The 17,736-nt window shown below is 36.2% G+C and overlaps 1 protein-coding gene across 1 annotated transcript in view; it reads right to left on the bottom strand.

The window, feature by feature from the left end:
- The window catches only part of LOC129015142 (neuroblastoma breakpoint family member 11-like), a 2,260,169-nt gene that overhangs the window by 1,064,343 nt on the left and 1,178,090 nt on the right, over positions 1-17,736 (bottom strand).

The following is a 17,736-nucleotide window of genomic DNA, read 5'->3' as shown; positions in this document are numbered from 1 at the left end:
AAATAATCTTCAAAAAAGTGATTTTACATGTACACATACAAATTCATGCCTAAGAATAATTTATTAGATAGATATGTAAGGATCTATTTCTGGATTCTCTCTTCTCTTCCATTGATGTATGTTGTATTTTTTTTAACAATACACATGATCTTGATTTCCATAGCTGTATAGTAATTCTGGAAATATGTAGTGAATTCATTCACCATTGTGTTTTTATAATATTGCTCTTTTATTATTCTTGATCATTGACATTTCCATATAAATGGTAGAGTCAGCTTGTAAATTTCTACCGAAACGCCTGTTGGAATTTTTATTAGAATTACATTGATCTGGAGATCAGTTTGGGAAAAACTGACTTTTAAACTATAACAAGTCTTTTGATTCTTGACAAGGTTTATCTCCCCACTAATTTAGTTCTTTTATAATTTCTCAAAGCAACGTTTGGTAGTTTTTAGAGTACCAGCCTTACATAAATTTTGTTGACTTTATTTCTAAGCACATCATGTATTTAGAAGTTACTTTAAATGAAATTGTATTTTTATTTCATTTTCCAAATGCCCATTGCTGATATACAGAAATACAACATACTATATTTATATTGAACTTATATTTGGCAATACATTGCCAAAATAGCTTAGTTTTTGTAGATTTTTGTAGTTTTCTAGGATTGTTTACATACGCAATCATTATCTGCGAATAAAGACAGCTTCAATTCTTTCATTTCAGTCTTTTCAATGCCTTTATTTATTTTATTAATTTTTTTTTTACTTTATTGATTTGGTTAAGATCTCTAGTATAACGCTGGATTGAAAGAGTAACAGAAGATATTCTACCTTTTTTCTCTGATTTAATAGAAAAGCATTTGACCATATGCCATTCAATATAATGTCACCTGTAGCGTTTTCAAATTTGCCCTTAGTGGGGTTGGAAGTGTTGCCTTCTGTTCTTATTATGCTGAGAGTTTTGAGAGGTTTGTATTTTTTAATCATGAAAAAGTTTTCAATTTTACCAAATACTTTTTCTGTGTATGTCAAGGTAATCTTATGCTCTTTCTCTTTTATCCTGATAATATAGAGAATTATATTGGGTATTGAGATATAACTTACATGCAAGAAACTATACATAATTAAAGTGTACCATTTTAAACGTTTGAACATAATATACATCTGCAATCATGATAGTGGATATAGATCGGGCACAGTGGCTTACATCTGTAATCCTGGCACTTTGGGAGGCCAAGGCAGGCAGATTGCTTGAGCTCTGGATTTTGAGACCAGCCTGGGAAACATGGTGAAATCGCATTTCTAAAAAAAAAAAAAAAAACTAGCCAGCCATGGTGGCATGTGCCTGTAGTCTCAGCTACTTGGGAGGCTGAGTTGGGAGGATGGCTTGAGCCTAGGAGACAGAAATTGCAGTGAGCCAAGATTGTGCCACTGCCCTCCAGTCTGGATGACAGAACCAGACCCTATCTCAAAACAAACAAACAAACAAACAACACAAAACAAAAAAAACCATAGAGGATAGGTCTACCACTTCCAAAGTTTTCTTGTGTCCCTAGTAATTCCTTCTTCACCTTTCTCTCCCCACCTCAGGCAACAACTCGTTGTCTTTCTGTCATAATAGATCAATTTAAATTTTCTAAAGTTTTTTATAAATAGAATCATATAGAATGTACATTTTTCTTGTTTGATTTTTTCATTCAGAATAATTATTTTGAGATGTAGACATGTTGTCAGGTGTATCAATAGATCGCTCTGCTATACTGCTGAGTAATATCCTATGTGACTGATACATCACAATTTATTTTATTCATTCACCTGTTCGTGGATTTGGATGGCTTCTGGTGTTAAGACTAAAGCTTCTATCAACAAATTTGTATGGACATATCCTTTCCTTTCATTTGGATGTAATAGCAGTATCATATTGTAGGCACAGGTTTACTATTTTAAGAAGCTGCCAAATTGTTTTATAATGTGCTTGTAAAATTTCACATTCTCATCATCTTTGCCGGTATATGGAATGGTGAATTTTTTAACTTTAGTCATTTTACTTGGTATGCAGTGGTTTAAATTTGCATTTACCTAATTACTAATGATGTTGAATACCTTGTCATGTTGTTCTGTGCCTTTCATATTTTTTTTTTGCCAAAGTATCTTTACACATCTTTCATTCATTTGAAAATTTGATTTTTTTTGTCTCCTTTTTAATAACCTTTGAGAGTTCCCTTAGCGTTGTAGACAGGAGTTCTTTATCAGATATGTAATGTCCAAATATACTTTCCTAAGTGTGGCTTGCCTTTTCATTCTCTTACAAATGCCGTTTTTTTTTCTTTTTTTTTTTTTCTGGAGACAGAGTCTCACTCTGTTGCCCAGGCTGGAGTGCAGGGTCATGATCTTGGCTCACTGAAACCTCTGCCTCCTGGGTTCAAGCGATTCTCCTGTCTCAGCCTCCCAAGTAGCTGGGATTACGGGTGCCTGCCACCACGCCTGGCTAATTTTTGTATTTTTAGTAGAGACAGTTGTTTCACCATGTTTGCTAGGCTGGCCTCAAATGCCTGACCTCATGTGACCCACCCCCCCTTGGCCTCCCAAAGTGCTGGGATTACAGGTGTGGGCCACCATGTCCAGCCACAAATGTCTTTTGAAGAGCATTTTTCTAAAAGTGTTGTTGAAGTTAAATTTATTAATTTGTTCTTTTACCAGTTCTTAGGGGGAATTCTTCTAGCTTTTGCCCATTCAGTATGATGTTGGCTGTGGGTTTGTCATAGATGGCTCTTATTATGTTGAGGTATGTTTCTTTGGTTTCTAGTTTGCCGAGAGTTTTAACATGAAGGAATGTTGAATTTTATCAAAAGCCTTTTCTTTATCTATTGAGATAATCATGTTGTTTTTTATTTTAGTTCCATTTACGTGATAAATCAAATTACATGTTGAACCAAGCTTGCATCCCAGGAATGAAGGCTACATTATCATGGTGGATTTGCTTTTGGATGTGCTGCTGGATTGGATTTGCTAGTATTGTGTTAAGGATTTTTGTGTTCACGTTCATCAGGCATATTGGCCTGAAGTTTTTTTTGTGTGTGTTGTGTGTCTTGGCCAATTTGGTATCAGAATGATGCTGGCCTCATAAAATGAGTTAGGGTGGGGTCCTTCCTCCTTGACTTTTTGAATAATTTCAGTAGGATTGTTATCAGCTCTTCTCTATATGTCTGGTAGAATTCAGCTATGAATCTATCTGGTCCAGGCCTTTTTCTGGTGGTAGGTTTTTTATTACTAATTCAATTTATGGTCTATTCCTGGGTTTTATTTTATTTTTTCTAATTTAATCTTGGGATTATATGTTTCCATGAATTTACTCATTTATTCTAGGTTTTCTTACTGCTTTCATTGAGTTTTGTATGTATTTTCACATCTCAATTTTATTCAGTTCAGCTCTGATTTTGGTTTTCTTTTCTTCTACTAGCTTTGGGGTTGGTTTGCTTTTTTTTTCTTCCTAATTCCTCTTGGTGTAATGTCGCTTTGTTAATTTTCTTTCTTTTTTTCTCTATTCCTTTCAGCACAGAGTTATTGATCCATAGATTGTTAATTTGAGATCTTTCTAACCTCTCCAAAAATGCCCACTCTCACCACTGCTATTCATCATGGTATTGGAAGTCCCAGCCAGAGCAATCAGGCAAAAGAAAGAAATAAGAGGCATTGAAATACAAACAGAGGAAGCCAAACTATCTCTATTTTCTGATGATATAATTCTATATCTAAAAAATCCCATAGTCTCTGTCCAAAGGCCCCTAGAACTGGTAAACAAGTTCAGTAAAGTTTCAGGATATAAAATCAATATACAAAATTGAGTAGTATTTTTATACACCAATAACATCCAAGCTGAGGGCCAAAACAAGAATGCAGTCCCATTCACAATAGCCATGAAAACAATAATATTTCTAAGAATACAGCTAACCAGGGAGGTGAAAGATCTCTACAACAAGAATTACAAAACATTTCTGAAAGAAATCAGAGACAAGACAAATAGAAAAACATTCCATGCTCCTAAGCAAATTAATGCAGGAACAGAAAACCAAATACCACATGTTCTCACTTATAAGTGGACATGGGAGTGCAGATATCTCCACTAGGTGTTCATCTCATTTCCTTTGGATATATACTCAGAAGAGGGATTGCTGGGTTATATTTTTAACTTCTTGGGAAACCTCCATACTGTTTTCCATAAGGACTGTACCAGTTTACATTTCCACCACCAGTATACAAGTGTTTCCTTTTCTACCCACCCTTGCCAACACTTCTCCCTTGTCTTTCATACAATCACCAACCTAATAAGTGTGAGGTAAAATCTCATCATGGATTTTATTTGCATTTCCCTGATGATTAGTGATATTGATCAACTTTTCATATACATGTTGGCCATTTGTACGCCCTCTTTGGAGAAATATCTATTCAGGTCCTTTGTACCTTTTTTAGTCAAGTTATTTATTTGTGATTGAATTCTATATGTTCTTTTTATTTTGGATATAAACCCTTTAACAGATATATGGCTTGCAAATATTTTCTCCAAATGAGTAGGCTGCCTTTTCATGTTGTTGATTTTTTTTTTTTTTTTTTTTTTTGCTGTGCAGAAGCTATTTGGTTTGATGTAGTCCCATTTGTTTATTTGCTTATTTTTGCTTTTGATGTCTTATCAAAAGAATTATTGCCAAGACCAATGTCAAGGAGCTTTTCCCCTATGTTTTCTTCTAGAAATTTTATGATTTCACATTTTACACATAAGTCTTTAATCCATTTTGAGTTGATTTTTGTGTATTTTGTAAATGTGTCCAATTTCATTGTTTTGCATGTGGATATCCAGTTTTCCAAGCACCGTTTGTTTAAGAGACTATCCTTTCCCCATTTTGTGTTCTTGGGGACATGGTCAAAAAGTAGTAGACTGTATGTACCTGGGCTTATTTCTGGGCTATCTATTCTGTTTCTGGTCTGTGTGTCTGTTTTAATGCCAGTCCCATACAGTTTTGATTACTATAGCTTTGTAATATAATTTGAAACTACATAGTATGAAAATTTCAACTCTGCTTTTCTTTCTCAGGACTGCTGTGTCTGTTCTGGGCTTTTGATGATTACATACAAATTTAGAGGTTTTCTCTATTCTGTGAAAAATGCTATTGGAATTTTGATAGGGCTTGCTTTGAATTTGTAGACCACATTAGGGCAGTACAGGCATTTTAACAATATTTATTCTTCCATACCATATCTTTCCATTTATTCATATATTCAATTTCTTTCAACAATGTTTTATAGTTTTCAGTGTGTAGGTCTTTTGCCACCTTGGTTAAACTTATTGCTGATTTTATTCTTTTTGATATTATCATAAATAGTATTTTTAGATGTTTTATTGAATAGGTCATTATTGGTATACAGAAATCCAACTGCTTTTTATTAGTTAATTTTATATCCTATGACTTTACTGAATTCTTTTATTAGTTCTAACAGGGTTTTTTGTGGAGTCTTTAGAAGTTTCTACATATAGGATCATATTATCTGCAAATAGGAATAATTTCATTTATTTTTTTCTGATTTGAATGCCTTTTAATTTTTTTTTCTTTCCTGGTTGCTCTTGTTAGTACTTCCAGTATCATGTTGAATAGAAATGGTGTGAGTGGGCGTCCTTGACTTGGACTGGATCTTAGAGGAAAAGATTTCAGTTTTTCTTGATTGATTATCATGTTAGCTGTGGGCTTCTCATAAGTGGCCTTTATAATGTTGAAGAAATTTTTATCTATGCGTTATTTGTTGAGAGTTTTTATCATTAAAGGATGTTGAGCTTTGTCAACTGCTTTCTCTGTATCTACTGAGGTGATCACATGGTTTTCATCTTTCATTCTGTATCACATTGACTTGCATATATTAAACCAAACTTCAACCACAGGGATAAATCCCACTTGGTTAAGACATATATTCTTTTTGATGTGTTGTTGAATTTGGGTTGCTAGTATTTTATTGAGGATTTTTTTATCTGTGTTCATCAGAGATATTGGCCTGTAGTTTTCTTTTCTTTTGGTGTCTTTAGCTTTGGTATCAGGATGATGCTGGCCTCTTAAAGTGATTTTGGCAGTATTCTCTCTATTTCAATCTTTGAGAAGAGTTCAAGAAGAACTAGCAATAATTATTTTTTGAATGTTTAGTAGATTTCAGCTGTGGAGCCCTTTTGTCCTGAGTCCTCGTCCTGGCATTTCTTTTTTTTGGGAGGTTTATAGCTATTGCTTCAATCTTTTTATTTGTTATTGGTCTGTTCAGGCTTTCTATTATTTCTTGATGGAATATGGGTAGGTTGTATGTTTCTATGATTTTATCCATTTTCTCCAGGTTATCCAATTTGTTGGTATATAGTTCTTCATAAAAGTTCTTTATGATTCTTTTTATTTCTGAGGCATTTGTTGAAATGCCTCCATTTTCATTTTTGATGCTATTTATTTAACTCTTCCCTCTTTTTTTTAGTCTAGTTAAAAGTTTGTCAATTTTGTTTATTTTTTCAAAAAATTAACTCAATTTTGTCAATTTTTCTATAGTTTTTCTATTCTTTAATTGATTTGCTTCTGCTTTGATTTTTATTATTTTCTTCCTTTTGCTAATTTCATTTTGTTCTTTTCTTAGTTCCTTGAAGTGTAATGTTAGGTAATTTATTTGAGAACTTTTTTAATGTAGGCATTTATTTTTTATTATGATTTTATTTTATTTTATTTTTTGAGTCAGGGTCTCACTCTGTTGTGCAGGCTGGAGTGCAGTGGCATAATCTTGGCTCACTGCAATCTCCCCCTCTTGGGTTAAAGCAATTCTCGTGCCTCACCCTCCCTGAGTAGCTGAAATTATAGGCATATGCTACCATACCTGGCTAATTTTTGTATATTTTGGTAGAAACGGGGTTTCACTATGTTGTCCAGGCTGGTCTTGAACTCCTGACCTCAAGTGATGCACCCACCTCAGCCTCCCAAAGTGCTGGGATTACAGGCATGAGCCATTGCACCCTGCCATTGCAGGCATTTATCATTATAAACTTGCCTCTTGAGCTGCTTTTGCTGTTTTCAAAGGTTCTATTATGTTTGTTTTCTTGTTTGTCTCATGATATTTTTAAATTTCCCTTTTGATTTGTTCTTTGACCCATGAGCTGTTCAAAAGTATATGATTTAATTTCCCTGTTTATGTGAATTTTCCAATAATCCTTCTGTAGATTTTTAGTTTCATAAAATTGTGGTCAGAAGAAATATTTGATGTAATTTCAATCATCATAAGTGTGTCTATGGTCTACATTTTATTAATGTTTTATTAATATAGAGAAGTTGTACATATTTTGGGGATATATGTGATAATTTGATAAATATATACAACGTATAATGATCGAATCAGTGTAATTAAGATATCACCTCAAACCTTTATCTTTTCTTTGTGTTAGAAATATTCCAATTCTTCTCTTCCAGCTATTTTGAAATATACAATAAATTATCTTTAACTGTGGTCTCCCTACTACACTATTGAATACTAGAATTTATTTCTTCTATCTAACTGTATTTTTGTACTCATTAACCAACTCCCATCATCTCTCCATTCTCCTTCCCAGCCTCTGGTACACACTAATTTTTATGTATGGAATGACACATGGATCTGATTTTTTACTTATTTTTATATGCATGTGGATATATCATATTCATTTGTTTAAAAAAATCCTTGACCATTTGTTGAAGGATTATACATTTTTTAATATATATTTTTCTTTTTCATGTTTGTCAAAAATCTGTTCTCCATATATGTTTTGATTTGTTTTTGGACTGTATATTTTGTTCCTATTTTATCAATCTATTTTATTGATCATATCCCAATACCATTCTGTTTTGATTACTATAATAGTTTTTCAAATCAGGTAGCGCTAACTCTCCAAGTTTGTTCATTGTACAGGCATTTTGGTTAGGCTAGTTCATATTAATTTTAAAATCAGCTGATCAATTTCCACCAGAGATGCTTGCTGAGAATTTGAGTGGAATTGCATTGAATTTATAGTTCCAATTGGGGAAAACTAACATCTCAACAATATTTAGTCTCCTGACCCATGAACAAATAATGTCTCTCTAGTTTTTAGGTATTCATTATGTTCTCTGTGCAACGTTTTGTAATTTTCAATCAGACTTATCCCTATGTATTTTATATGTCTGATACTATTGTAAGTGGTATTGCTTTTTACATTTCAATTGTGCATTGGAATTACACAAAATAGAATTGATTTTTGTCTATTGATCTTGTATCCTGCTAGAAACAAATGTTTTTCAGATTCAAGTTACATTTGGCAGTGACAATATTTTTAGGGTCTTGTGTATTTACCAGGCGAAAAGAATCTTTTTTATTTCACCTGGAGCTTTATCATCAGCCCAAGGAAGAGGAATGTCCCAACCCGTATCAAGTTCTGAGGCTGGGCAGAGTTTGTACCTTGTGGACCAATGCACGTGAAATGTTCTGCATGTTTACTAATAAGTTTTCCTTAAGAGTACTTATGCAGTTGATCGGGCTTCCCGTGTGCATGTCTGTCTGCAATGTTACATTTGTAAAAGTTAGAAGCCAATGTTATCCCTTATTTTCAAATTTAGTATTCAATAATCTATCCCAGTGTTACGTAGTGTCAGAGACTTTGGGATGGTCTTCAGTGATATATCCATCAAGTTATCATGAGTAGGTACCTGATCCTGACTAGTCTTATTTCTGACGTGATGTATTACAAAATGAGACCAGATCTTTAAAATAACTAATAATAATGGGCTTGAGAGGGTTTCTTTGTGAAATATTCAGCCTTAGGAGCCAGTAGATCCTACTCCACATGTGAAGTAGGATCTACTCCCTTCAGTATGTGAGCATCAAGACCCTGATTCTGCAGTGGAGTCTGCAGTCCCTTGCTGTATCAGCCTCATTCCCTCAAGGGAGAATGAATGGCCTTCAGTTTGTTATGTCACAATTGACACGTGTAGCAGATTTGAGTGCCTCTTTAGTTATTGACCTAGATTTATGTCCAATCATGTCAAGCTTGCTCACCTGGGTGAATCACAAGGTCACATTCCCAGTGGGTCATTTGACTGTGTCACAAAAAAAAAAAAAGCATTCATTTGTCATTACGTATCTCTCCTAAAGTTCACCTTTGATAGGCTAAAACATGGCCCACAAACAACTTTAGGGGTGGTTTCTTAAATGTTTGTCTGTGGTTTACTAAAGTCGTATTACTCAAATGAATTTATCTTTTACTCCAGTTTTTTATTTCTCCATGTTCTGCCTCTATGACAGAACCCAAAAGTCAGTATAAACATAAATCCCACTGATTTATAACCAATCAACAGTATGTATGTTACATACTGTACATTGGGTTGCCAGCCTTCTTCCTTCTTTTACCTGTTTCCTATTGGATGGTAAGATAATATGGGCAGGGTTTGATGGCTCAAGTTTGTAATTCCAGAACTTTGGGAGGCTGAGGTGGGAGGGTCACTGGAGTCCAGGAGTTCAAGACCAGCCTGGGCAACATAGTAAGACTTCATCTTCTTTTTTAAAAAATAAATGTTGTAATGTTATTTGCCACTTTTATTAACATCCCTGGACTACAGTTCTACCACTTTTTTAAAGCATACATTGTTATTATAAGATGTGCTTAAATCTGCATATTTGTGAGCACCATTAATATTATTAATAGTTAAAATCTATAGTAGTGAATTATTTGGTTAGGTCGGAGACTAAAGTCTGAACATTAGAAATTCACTATTTCTTTCAGGTGTATGTGTGCTGTTGTGCTAATCCCTCACCTCTGTCAGAAAAGTCATTGTGGGCCCAAGCCAGTAAGTAAACAGTCTGTGAAAGAATGAATGAAGATCCTAAAATAAATATGTAGTGCCCACTGAGTGGAAAATTTTGCAAAAGTTGTTTTTCTACAATGATGTAATGTTTCTCTGAGCCAGGTCATCTGTTCCTTCGAAGGCCCCAAATTATTATTATTTTTTATCATCTTTTGGTCATTGTCATTAACTCCATTCTGCCCTTGCCTATGTCATCTACCATGCTATCTGTTTCACTGCATGGCACCAGAGACAGAGCCATTTTTCCAATTTTAAGTGCATTAAAAGACACGCGTCTCTGAAAGAAAATGGAAGTCAGTGGTTCTCTTTGATTTTGGTATTTAAAGCCATCATTAGGGTCAAGTGGGAAATATGTTTTCTCCAGAAGTTATTAGGGGCTGTTCAATGCAGTAACTTTTCACTTCCTACGCTACAATTGATCCCATCTGTGATAGTTAATACTGAGTGTCAACTTGATTCGATTGAAGGACTAAAAGTATTGATCCTGGGTGTGTCTGTGTGGGTGTTGCCAAAAGAGATTAACGTTTGAGTCAGTGGGCTGGGAACGGCAGACCCACCCTTAATCTGGTGGGCACAATCTAATCAGCTTCCAGCGAACTAAAGCAGGCTGAAAAACGTGAAAAGGAGAGAGACGGGCCTAGCCTCCATCTTTCTCCCATGCTGGATGCTTCCTGCCCTCAAACATTGAACCCCAAGTTCTTCAGTTTTGGGACTCGGACTGGCTCTCCTTGCTCCTCAGCTTGCAGACAACTTATTGTGGGACCTTGTGGTTGTGTAAGTTAATACTTAATCAACTCCTATATATATACATATATATATAAAATAAACTATATATACACACACATATACATATGTGTGTGTGTATGTATATATATATATATATATATATATATATAAAATATACATATATCCTACTCGTTCTGTCCCTCTAAGAGAACCCTAATACAGATTTTGCTACCAGGGGTGGTTCTAGAGGAACAGAATATTAAGGATGGAGTTTTTCATTGGTTTTGGGGTTTCTGGAGTTGGCTGCTTAATATTATTGGACCCAAAAATGCTAAGGACTCTACTTCTAACAGTATGGAAAACACTGATAGTCTTCTGTGCAAACAGTTTAGAGAGTTATGCAAAATAGGTGCATTTGACGCTCATGATTCACTGCTCATGAGAGGCAAGGAGTTTAGTGACTCTATACATAATACCTTTGAGCATATGTGAAGAACTAAGGAACATAATGAAGCCAGTTAGTTGCTCATAAGTTCAGTGGACAAAGTGATGAAAGAAAAGGATGAACTCAGGGATTCTGTCTCCCAGTCTCAGAAGCAGATACTGCACCTCAAATCTGCTAACATTGCCCTGAGTGAGAGTCTTATATCCTGTAGATAAAAAGCTGAAATTGTGGAAAAACAGACACAAGCTTGCATCATGCGATTGGCTGACCTGCAATGAAAGATGAGTGCACAGCCTAGCCAGGTGTCTACCGTTAAAGTGAGGGCATTGATTGGAAAAGAATGGAACCCTGCAACTTGAAATGGGGACGCGTTACTGCTAGGGAGCACAACGCCAAGAGGAGAAAAATGTGGCCATAAGCCTCTGCCCCACACCCCAGAGCCCAAGAAACAACTGTTGGATTAGCAGGAATAAAAAGTGCTTGAAGAAGTGTTAGAGACTTACCTTTAACAGTTCTTTTTAGGACCAGGAGAGGTTAAGGAAAAAGGACCATTTCATCTACAGAAATAGTAATAATTATATTCTTCTGCACGTTCAGTTTACAAAGGGTTTTACATATATTATCTCATGAATATTTATTGAGTAATTAATTTTCTGGACTTCATGCTAAGCACTGGAGGTACAGAGGTCAGTGAATAAGATTTCCTTTAAGACCTCAAACTTGTAGAAAATAAGTGCTCAATGTGCTCAAAAATATACTTTTATCAGAATGTGGGAATTGTTCTAACTTCTGGATATTATAGCAAGGTAGGGACAGGGCACATAGGATGAGACATTTTTTCCTAATCAGAGGTTGGAACATTGAGAATTCTCAAAGGCAATCCCATTCTCATCACATTCTCATCCCATTCTCATCCACGGGAAGATGTCTCAGAGAAGAAAGGATGGCATAAGGCAGGATCTTCTCTAAGGAAGAGTCTTCGCTACAACCTTAGAGAGTGTAGAGAATCTCCCAGAGGATTACTGGGATAAGAATATAGGGAGCTAAAAGGAATTCAAATTGGAAAGAAAGAAGTAAAATTACTTCTGTTCATAGGTGACATAATCTGAAATGTAGAAAAACACTAAAGATTTCACAAAAAACTATTAGAACTAATAAATGACTTTAGCAAAGTAGCAGGACACAAAATAGCACACAAAAATAATTTATGTTTCTATACCCTAACAATTATCAATCAAAGGAGAAAATTAAGAAAATAATTTTATTTACAACAGCATCAAAAAATATACATAGGAATTAGCCAAGGAAGTGAAAGACTTGTACAATGAAAACTATAAAATATTGCAGAAAAATATTAAAGAACTCATGAAAAAGTGGAAAGACGTTCCATATTCATGGATTGGAAGACTTAATATTGCTAAGATATCAATACTACCCAAAGTGATATACAGATTCAATGCAACCTCTATCAAAATTCCAACAACTTTTTTTTGCAAAAATAGAAAAATCCATCTTACATTCATAAGGAATCTTAAGGGGCCCTGAATAGACAAAACAATATTGAAAAAGAACAAGCTGGGTGTGGTGGCTCATGTCTGTAATCCCAGCACTTTGGAAGGCTGAGGCAGGAGGACTGCTTGAGATCAAGAGTTCAAGACCAGTCTGAGCAACATAGCAAAAACTTGTCTCTACAAAAATTTTTTAAAAAGAACAAAGTTGGAAGACTCATATTTCCTGACTTCAAAATTTAATACAAAGCTCAAGTAATCAAAACAGTGTGGTACTAACACAAAGACATATAGATCAATGGAATAGAATAAAAAGCCCAGAAATAAATCCTGTATATATGATCAAATGATTTCTGACAAGGGTGCCAAGACCATTCAGTGGGGAAAAGACAGTTTTTTCAACAAATGGTTCTGGGGAAGCTGGATATCTACATGCAAAAGAATGAAAGTGGACCCTTGTTAGGCTGCCCCTTTCCTGGTCCATATGGGCTAAAGAGAGCAGACAACTCACTGTGCCATTTTTTGGAGCCTGAAGTTTCTGCCCTTTTATCTTCGTCTTTCAGAGTCTCCTTATGTTTATTGTATAGAAAATGTCCAGGGTTTTAGTTCTACTTACTGGTAGGAATAGGGAAAAGCATGCCTATTCCATCTTCCCAGAAATGAAAGTCACTCTGCCAGCCTTTTCGTTTTTGTTAGAAACAAGGTCTCACTCTGTCACCAGGCTGCAGTGCACTGCATCATTGCTCACTGCAACCTCCAACTCCTGAGCTCAAGCAACAGCAATGCCCTTGCCCCAGCCTCCCGAGTAGCTAGGAACACAGGCGCGTACCACCACAGCTGACTAATTTTTTTTTTAGAGATGGGGTCTTGCTATATTGCCCAGGCTGGTCTCAAAGTCCTGGCCTCAAGCAATCTCCCTCCCTCAACTTCCCAAAGTGCTGGGATTACAGGCATGAGCCATCATGCCTGGCCTCAGCTTTTTAATGTAAGTTCTTATTTCACCTTCACTTTTTGAAACATATTTTCATTGGGTAAATAATTCTAGGTTTCAGGGTTTTTTTTTCTTTCAGTACTTAAAGGATGTTGCTCCACTGTGTTCTAGCTTATAGTTGTTTTGATGATAAATCTGCTATCACCGTTATTTTTCCTCCTTTTTACATAACTAGCTGTTTCTCCTCTGGCTGCTTTTACAATCTTCTAACAGGTTTTGAGAGATTTTATTATGATTTGCCTTCATTTAGTTGTTTTATTTTCTTATTTCTTGTGCTTGGGGTTAATTGAGCTACTTAGATCTGTGGCTTTATAGGTTCCATCAAATTTGGGGAAATTTGGGTCACTATTTCTACTAATATTTGTTCTATTCCTCTCCTACCTCTTTTGGGTATTCCAATTGTCTTGGTCCATTTCTGCTTCTATAATATCACAGACTATGCAATTTTGAAATAATAGAAATTTATTTTGTGCAGTTCTGGAGGCTGGGAAGCCCTAGATCAAGGCACCGGCACTGGTGTCTAGTGAGAGTGGCTCTTCACTTTCAAGATGGTGGCTTGTTGCTGTGTTCTTACATGGTAGAAGGCAGAGGGCAAAAAGGGCCAAAACTCTGTGTGAAGCCTCTTTCATAAATACCTTAATCCCATTCACATGGGAGGACCCCTCAAGACCTAATCTCTTCCTAAAAGTCCCCAATTAATACCACCACAACGGAGATTAAGTTTCACCATGAATTTTGGAGGGGACACACATAGTACCAATTATTATGCCACTTGAAGTTTTTCCACAATTCACTGATGTGTTGTTCATTTTTAAGCCTTTTTTCAGTTTTATTTTGTGTAGTTTCTATTCTTACATCTTTCAAGTATAATCTTTCTTTGCAATGTCTAATCTAATGTTCATCCTATCCAGTTTATTTTTCTTCTCATGATTTGTAGTTTTAATCTATAAAGTTCAATTTGGGTCTTTCAGACATGTGATAAAACACACTTACATATTTATATATATATAAACATGTTTGCTTTTTTCTCCAGCTTTTGAACTTATAAACTTATTATTGTTTCAACTGTCTGCTATTTCTATCCTCATGTATCAGTTCTGAGTCAATTTCAATTGATGGATTTTTTTTTTCTCGTAACGGTTTGATTTTTCTATTTTTTTGAGTGCCTTAGTTTTTTTCTGATGTCGGATATGGTAAATTTTTTCTTGTTTGGTGCTGAATATTTTTGTTTTCCTATAAATATTCTTGAGCTTTGTTCTAGGATGCAGGTAAGTTACTTGGAAACAACTTGATCCTATGGCTCTTGCATTTAAGATATTAGATCAGACCATAGACGTGTTGTATTCATTTCCTATCACTGCTGTTGACAAATTTCAACAAACTTAGTGACTTAAAACAACACAAATTTATTGTCTTACACTTCTGTATTTCCACATCCAAATGGGTCAGTAACACAAGGACAAAAAACCAAACACCGCATGTTCTCACTCATAGGTGGGAATTGAACAATGAGAACACATGGACACAGGAAGGGGAACATCACACACCGGGGACTGTTGTGGGGTGGGGGTAGGGGGGAGGGATAGCATTAGGAGATATACCTAATGCTAAATGACGAGTTAATGGGTGCAGCACACCAACATGGCACGTGTATACATATGTAACAAACCTGCACGTTGTGCACATGTACCCTAAAACTTAAAGTATGATAATAATAAAATTTAAAAAAAAAAGACTACTGAACTAAAATAAAGCCATTGTGTTTCTTCCTGGAGGCTCTGAGACAGAATCCATTTCCTTGCTCCTAAGGTTACCACATTCCTGGGTTTATAGTTCTCTTTTTTCATCTTCAAAAGCCAGCAACAGCAAGTCAAGTTCTTTTCATGTCCTATCACTCTGACTTCCCTCTTGCACTTATTAGATTGAGCCTAACTAAATAATCCAGGGTAATATTTCCATCTCAAGGTCAGCTGATTAGCAAACTTGATTCCATCTGCAATCTTAGTTTCCCTTCAGCACGTAACCTAACATAATCATAGATTCTGGGAATTACTATGTAGACATCTTTGGATGGCCACGGTTCTGCCTACCATAAGCATTCAGTCTTGGGCTAATTGTTCTCCACTACTGATGCAAAACTCAGATTCTGATTTCTGTACTTACGTTCTCAGTTCAGGCAGTTCACCAGGCTGGAAACTCAGTTTTCCAGTTATAATCCAGAAACACTCTCAGGGTAGTAAGCTGGGCAACTAAAGGGCTCACCTCATTTGTTTCCTATATTTTAGGGATTCAGTGCTTGGTATTTAATGTCATTTGACCCCATCAAACATCCTGTGTCTGGGCAAAGGTCAGTCCTTACTCCATGTGCAGAGTAAGCAAATGGGCCCAGGGGATAAAATGGCTAGTAATCTCAGTTCACCTTGGATAGTTCCGCTTTTCCTCCTGAACTTTAGTTCATCTAGTGCTGGTTACTATCACAATGTTCAGCTCCATCTAAAAATAAAATGCCATGCCTTGGCTCAAAATCCCCTCTGAGCTCAGACTGGCTCTTCATCTGGTAGATTTCTGGACTGTCATATTCCTTTATGTCATCCCTAGGTATTCTAACTCTAGATTGATCACTCTACCAGATGACCAACAGAACACAGCTGTGCTAATTGGGAGAGAAAAAGAAACACCATCTTCAGGTTGGCACAAATGTTTCCAAACATCTGTAATATTCTCAGCCTATCCTCTAACCCCCAGAAATATTTTCCAAGATCCTGTTGAGTCCAACACCCATTCCACTACCCAATCCCTATATCTAACTTGTAATTGTGATCCACAACTATGGTAATCAATAACAGATTCCCTCACCCCCCCAAAAAATAAGTTAGAGTTGTAGGTTATAGTTTTGAGTATCAGCTGGTCTGAAGTCAGAGTCCACCCCTCAACCCCATCCAGGTATACAGGTCTGTAGTAATCTCCATGACTCCTTCAGGTGTTCGATATCCTTACCTAATGTTCTCATCATAAGTTGTCACTAGCAAGAGGGCTTTGGAAGATGTAGTAAGTGGAAATTAGCTCAGGAGTCGTTGAGAAGTCTGTGAAACCCTACTTTGTGTTTAAAATATCACCCGGCATACAGACCTTAAACCTTCTAACTTCTGACACAGAACTTTGCCTTTCTACTTAGGAAGTTCTTGAGAGACAGGAGCCTCCTTCAGAACACAGCTAAGTGCTGAGAGAATGCTAACTGCCAGGAGAGAACAGAGTGGTTCATCTTCAGTCAATGTACGTGCCCTGGAGCCAAGAAATGGGTTACAGAAAGGGACGTGGTACTCCAGACCTGCATATGTGATTCTGGATGAACAGTGACCACAGAGGACAGAGGAGTAGGGAGAGGAAGAGACTCATGATGTACCCAAATCACCTGTGTCATGGTTAATTGTCAAGACAGGGGAGAAGGGGTCTTTGGAAGGGATACTACAAGACTCGAAGCCAAACGAGCCAGAAATAAATGCTTTCGAAAGCACATCAGTGCAAGTTTGGGCCCTGATGAAATTCTGGTGCCATTTTGTTTTCAGTGACTGGGGTACATGATGTTTAGGAGACCATTCTTCCAGAGGTTGAGTTCATACCATATCCCACTTTTTACCTCTAGCCTAGAGGCAATCTCTGGACTTGCTGTTGAGGTTTGAGGTGAACTGTTCTAGTTGATTTCTACTGTCACAGGGCTCTCTTTCATGTCCTGCTGTCTTGCATTTCCACTCCCTCAGTAACTCCCCTATTCTTCTCACACTCCACATTGTCAGTCTCTTTTCTTCCTTAGTTCAACTCAGTTGACTCTTTAGAGCACCAAAAATACAACAGCTTGGTTGTTTTAGGAAAAAAAGTCCAGAGGCCAGCTATGTAGAAACCTTGTGAAATGATGGAATGGAAAACAGAAATTATATTTTAATTACGTCCCTGAACAAGGCCATCTCAGGTGAATGATCTGCTGTCAGAATAAAGTATATAATGTTTTCATATATAATAAAGCATATAATCTGACACAGAAAGAGAAGTAGGAAGGGTCCAGGATAGCGGTCCTCAATCCCGGATGTCTATTAGCATTATCTGGGGGAACTTAAAAATACAGATGCCTGGACCCCATACCAGAGATTTCCATTTAACTAGGGTGGAAATGGATTGACTACCAATGTTT

This window comes from Pongo pygmaeus, chromosome 1 (assembly GCF_028885625.2).
Source record: "Pongo pygmaeus isolate AG05252 chromosome 1, NHGRI_mPonPyg2-v2.0_pri, whole genome shotgun sequence".
Lineage (NCBI taxonomy): Eukaryota > Metazoa > Chordata > Mammalia > Primates > Hominidae > Pongo > Pongo pygmaeus.
The sequence above is the reverse complement of the archived record's forward strand: the minus strand, read 5'-3'. Positions and strand labels throughout refer to the sequence as shown.